General features: G+C 43.5%; 1 protein-coding gene and 1 pseudogene across 1 annotated transcript in view; both read left to right on the forward strand.

Annotated features, from left to right (window-relative positions):
* The window catches only part of LOC103264935 (receptor-type tyrosine-protein phosphatase gamma-like), a 713,831-nt gene that overhangs the window by 73,897 nt on the left and 633,934 nt on the right, over positions 1 to 6,000 (forward strand).
* LOC103264933 lies at positions 391 to 945 on the forward strand (annotated as a pseudogene).

Raw genomic sequence — 6,000 nt, forward strand, 5'->3', positions numbered from 1 at the left:
TTAATTGTAGAGCCAAGGTCTCGCCAAGTTACCTGGGCTAGTCTCAAACCCGTGGGCTCAGGCATTCCACTCGCCTTGGCCTTCCAAAGCGCTGGGATTATAGGCTGAGCCATGGAGCCTGGCCAAGTCTTGCCCCTTTTAATCGGCAAATGCTGGTGGATGGCATTTTTGTTTTAATTAGAAGTTTATATGTAGAGATGGACAGGAATGGTGGTATACCCCTGGATTCCCAGCTACTGGGAAGGCTGGGATGGAAGGATTGCTTGAGTCCAGGAGTTTGAGGTTGCAGTGAAGTATAATTGTGTCACTGCACTCCAGTCTGGGCAACAGAGACCCTGTCTTTTAAAAAAACAAAACCAAGTCCGCCAGCTCCATGCACTAGCGAGCACCCTCTCCACAACAGGGAAGTCTCGCCCACCTGAAGCCAAACTGTCCTGCAAGTGGGCTAAGGCCAAGATCACCAGGAAGTGGCCACAGCGGACCACGTCCAATGTCCTCGCAATGTTTGACCAGTCCCAGATCCAGGAGTTCAAGGAGACCTTCAACAAGATCGACCAGAACCGTGACGGTTTCATCGACAAGGAGGACCTGTACAACATGCTGACCTCGCTGGGGAAGAACCCCACGGCCGAGTACCTGAAGGACATGATGAGTGAAGCCCCGAGGCCCATCAGCTTCACCATGTTCCTCACTAAGTTTGGGGAGAAGCTGAACGGCACCGACCCTGAGGATGTGATCCTCAATGCCTTCGCCTGCTTTGACGGGGAGACCTCAGGTTGTATCCAGGAGGACCAGCTCTGGGAGCTGCTCATAACCATGGGCGACCGCTTCATGGACAAGGAGGTGGATGAGATGTACTGTGAGGCACCCATTGACAAGAAAGGCAGCTTCAACTACGTGGAGTTCACCCACATCCTCAAACATGGCACCAAGAACTAGGATGACTAGGCCGCCCATTCCTCCCAATGCTGGGCCCTATCCCAGTTGCTCCTTCTCCCATACACTCCCAGCTCCATGCCACGACCCTATGGGATCTTCTTGGGGACCCTCCCTTGAGGGGCCAAGGTCCCCGCTCCCAGGGAAGAGAACAGATCAAGAGAGACACCAGGCAAGGGGCACACACTGACTTGAGGCAGTTACGCCACCGTCACCCTTCCAAGACTGTCTCCTGGGGAGATGGGCCAGGGCAGGACCCAGGGACCCAAACGAAGGCCCCTCAGGGAAGCCCAGGCCTCAGCAGTGACCTGACCATTCTTGGCTGCCCTGGGAGGAAGGGCCCCAGGTCCTGGGATTGACACCACTGCATGTGCAGCCCCACACAAGCACAAGCTTACCAGGGTGACCTCCCCTCCACCCCATCCAACCATCAGAGCACACCCACCTGCCCCAGGAATGTCCTCAAGAAGACATAGGCAGAGCGGACATTTGTCCCAGGGGAAGCAGAAACCCCAATAGAAGGCTGAGCACTGCTAAAAAAAATAAAAAATAAGAAAAGAAAAAAACAAAACAAAATCGAACAAACAAAATATATATTTAGTTTATATAGAGTTACTAAAAATAGTGTTCTGGTGAAAGACTATGAGAAGATCCTTACCGTTACTGTTTAATTTTCACCAGTTACCCTATAAAGTATTAATTTATACTATTATTATTATTAGTATTTCTGACTTCATTTTACAGAACAAAAAACAGTCCTAGGCTGATTGCTTCCCAGTGGCCATATGGAATTTGGATTTGATTCCAGAAAGTCTATCTCCACACACGTTTTGTGCTCTTAAACATATCTCAACTTATTGACTAATTCTTTTTTACTTAAATGCCATCTGTGATAGATACTAGAATTTTAGTGTCTTAGAATTGGTTCCTTACAGCTGTCAGCCCTAAATTGAAATACATTTTAAAAATAGTATTCTTGACCAAAAGTTAGATAGCCTCTGCTCGAATGCTTTAGCACTGGAGGCTCACTAGTTCATGTTGGCAACCTTTTTTGTTGTTGATGCGTTCTTTCTTATTTTGAGTTCTGAAGCTCTGTTTAGCTTTCATAGCAATTATGGTACTGCATATTGCTGTGTCTAAGCATACAGACAACTAAATGTTCCACTTGCCTTTTTCTTGTGATAGCTTTATTGAGATGGAATTCGTATGCCGTATAATTTACCCCCCTTTAAAGTATCTTTCATATATTCACAGAGTTGTACAATAATCTTAGAACATTTTCATTATTCCCCAAAGAGACCTTGTGCCCTTTAGTAGTCACCTCCCATATCCCCTCAACACCCCCAACCGTAAGCAACTACTGATTACTGTCTGAGTTTGTAAATTTACCTATTCTGGACACTTCACTTAATCTGTGGCCTTTTGTGTCTGGCTTCTTTCACTTAACATCATGTTTTCAAGATTTATCCATCTTTTAGTATCAGTATTTCAATCTTTTTATGGTCAAATGATAGTTTGCTATATGAATACACAATATTTTGATTATTTATAATTTATGGACATTTGGGTAGTTATCTTTTTTTTTTTTACTATTAGGAATAAAGCTGGTATAAACATTTGTTTCAAATGCTTTTTTGGTTGAAAAGTTGGTCTCTCTGTGCTTCTGCACTGTAATAACATGTTGGTAAGTTGGAACATAATGTTTTGCTTGCAAAAATCTCATATTGTTGGTGTTAATCTGATTCCTCCCTGCTGGAAGGTTGAAATTTTGATTATTTGAGTGATTGTATAATCTGCTAATTTCAATCTTGGGTACTATGGCTATTGGTTAAATCTCCATTCTCTGTCCTTACCCAAATCAGAGATCAATATGCTATCAAGAGCGGAGGTGGCCTCTGCCACAAAACTTATTATTGTGGGGGGGGACTGGGACATCTCCTCTTAGCCATTGATCTCTGTGCGGTTGGGGAACTAACACATCTTTATGGTAATAAGTATTGTACATTCTAAAAAATCCTTATGGTTCTACCAGCACTAGGATGTTCTGGTATTGGGGGATTATCCATGCCAATTGCTCATCTCTAGTTGGGTTAATTAGTTGTTTCACATACCAGCTCAGCCCAGAATTTGATTTCCGGCTGTGGCACCGCTTATTGTCAGAATGACCTTGGGCAAGTTACTTGAAGCTTAACTTGGTTAATTTTCTCACCTGGATAATCAAGATAACCTCACAAGATTTTTCAGGGGATTGAGTGACGCAATCCATATAAAGTACTCAACGTGTGCTAGGCATGTGGGTAAGGGTTGTATTTCAAGGATGAAAATGGAGGCCAGAAAGTTTTCTGGTCTTGCTTTATGTCACACCTGGAGCTGCACAGATCAGGCAGAACATTTCCTGTTCCTTCCAAGCCTTGTTTCAGGTTTCAGGTGCTGAAGGCAGTGAAGCTGTTTGAGATGCTGGAGCACACACCAGTGGAACTTCAGACTCCTTGGCAGTTGACCAGGGTTGTTTGGCATTGCTTTCTGACTGCTCTTTCCTCACCCGTGCTGTCAGCAGTGGATTTTTATATGTGTGTTTATCATTGTTGGCCATGCACCCCACACAGAGATACCAGTCACATCCAAAACTGTGCTGCAGAGAAAACTCCTGCCCATAACACAGCCCAGCCCTTTGACAACCTTGCCTACCAAGTGATGTTGATAAATGAGGATAGCCATCTTACCACTCGCATCTGTGAAATATTATTTATTCAGACTGGAATAATCTCGTTAAAAGAACTGTGTGTAATCTCTGCATCATAATCGGATTTCGGTTATCACTTGGAGGTGTGACTCAGTCTTGAGGAATTTTAAGGACATAATTTAAAAAAAATTCTTGATTGCCTTTTAAAAATGGGCTTGTTATTTTTAGATTTGTTAAACCTTCAGCCACTGTTTTTAAAAATTGTGGTACATAGTTAATATTTACAGGTATTCACAAGTCTTAAGAACACCAAAAAGACTGAGGGAAGAGAGAGGCATCTTATTGGTAATTCTCTTCAGATGCAGATACAGAAATGGTATTGTTTTTTTTTTCAAGTATTTAAGAACATCCACTATAAGAATATTTAATATTTATATGTAGTTGTTTTCCTTCTATTAGGCTTAGCAAAATGCCAGGACCTTACAATAGAGCAGTGTTTCTCAATTTTTTTTTTTTTTTTTTTGAGTTGGAGTCTCACTTGGTCGCCCAGACTGGAGTGCAGTGGCCGCTCCCGGCCACCGCAGCCTCGACCTGCTGGGCTCCGGTGATCCTTCCGCCTCAGCCTTCTGAGTAGCCGGAATTACAGGCATGTGCTACCACACCCGGCTGATTTTTTGATTTATTGTAGAGATGAGGTCTTGCTGCCCAGGCGGGTCTCGAACCCGCGGGCTCAGGCAATCCACTCACCTCAGCCTCCCAAAGGTGCGGGATTACAGGCTGAGCCACCGAGCCCAGCATTGTTTCTCAAATTTAAATAATGTACAGACCCCTTATCAAAGGGGAAGATATCTTGCAAAAACCCTGTGACTTTTTCCAAGTCCCACAAATGTTAGATAACCTTGTGGTTTTTGCGTGAAAATGTCTTTTGACTACCATTTACCAGGGTTCTTGCCTGGTCTGGTGTTCATGCATGGGAGTATTTTATTTTTCAATTATCATAGAAATGAAAGACTTTGAACTTGTAGACTCCTGAGAATACCCTGTAGATTCCTGGGAATACCCTGGTGGTCTTCCAACCCCATTTTGAGAAACCCTGGTTTAGAGATGAGACCCAGGTTGGAAATGAGAGCTCTGATGGTCTCCAGAAAGTGGGAGGTTGTACATTCATGAAACTTGGAATCAGACTAGAAACCTTGATCTTTTCTTCCTAGGTTTTGTAAAGAGGAGGCGGCAAATTTGCAGGGTAATTTAAAGAAGATTGTGTGTGTGTGCCTGCATGTGCAAAATTCAAATATATATTTGGCTTATCAACTTCAAATATTAGGTATTTTTATCTATGCTTCTTAAATACCTGGTAATCGTGCTATATTTTGGCATCCTGTCTTGCCCCAGTTGCCTTGAGTTGCACTGTTGCTTTGTCACTTTATGACAAAACTGGGTACCTGCCTGGTTCATTGTGTGGCTCCTGGACCATGGAAGGAGGAGGAGGTGATTCTTCAACTCTGTTACCTGGCCATGGACTTGCATGTGAGGTAACTGTGTTAGTTTCTTAGGGCTGCACACCAAATTACCACAAACTGAATGGCCTCAAACTAGAGCTATTTATTCTCTCACAGTTCTGGAGACCTGAAGTCAGACATCAGGTTGTTGACAGGGCCATGCTGTCTCTGGAGGCTCTAAAGGAGAATCTGTCCTTTGCCTCTTCCAACTTCTGGTGGCTGTTGGCATTCCTTGACTTGTGGCTTGTGGCTCCATCTTAGTTTCCACAGTTCCACTATCTCCTTTTCTGCCTGTCAGTGTCCTTTGGCCACACTTTCATAAGATGCTTGCCACTGGATTTAGGAGTCACTTGGATAATCTAGGATAGACTTCTTCTCTCAAAACCCTTAACTCAGTCATGTCTTTTGCCCTGTAAGGTCATGCATAATCTATGGATTCTGCATCCGTGGATTCAACCAACTGATTGAAAATATTTGGGGGGGAAAAAACGTTAAAAAATGGCAATACAACATAAAAAAGAAAAGTACAGCATAACTTTATATAACATTTACATTGTATTAGCTATTAGAAGCCATCTAGAGATGATTTAAAGTATACCAGAGGATGTGCCCAGGTTATATGCAAATACTGTACCATTTTATACCAAGGACTTGAGCATCTGGGGACTTAGGTATCTTGGGGGAGGGGGTGGTGGCAGGAGTACTGGAATCATTCCTGACTGAAGGATGAATATATTTACTCTTTTACCATGTAAAGTGATACTCACACGTTCCAGGCGTTAAGACATGGACTTACCTTTTTTGCGGGGTTAAAAAAGATATCATAACCGGGCTTGGTGGCTCAGCCTGTAATCCCGCGCCTTTGGGAGGCTGAGGTGAGTG

The sequence above is a fragment of the Carlito syrichta genome, unplaced genomic scaffold, assembly GCF_000164805.1.
Source record: "Carlito syrichta isolate Samal-C Ts95f unplaced genomic scaffold, Tarsius_syrichta-2.0.1 Scaffold305773, whole genome shotgun sequence".
In the NCBI taxonomy this organism is placed as follows: domain Eukaryota; kingdom Metazoa; phylum Chordata; class Mammalia; order Primates; family Tarsiidae; genus Carlito; species Carlito syrichta.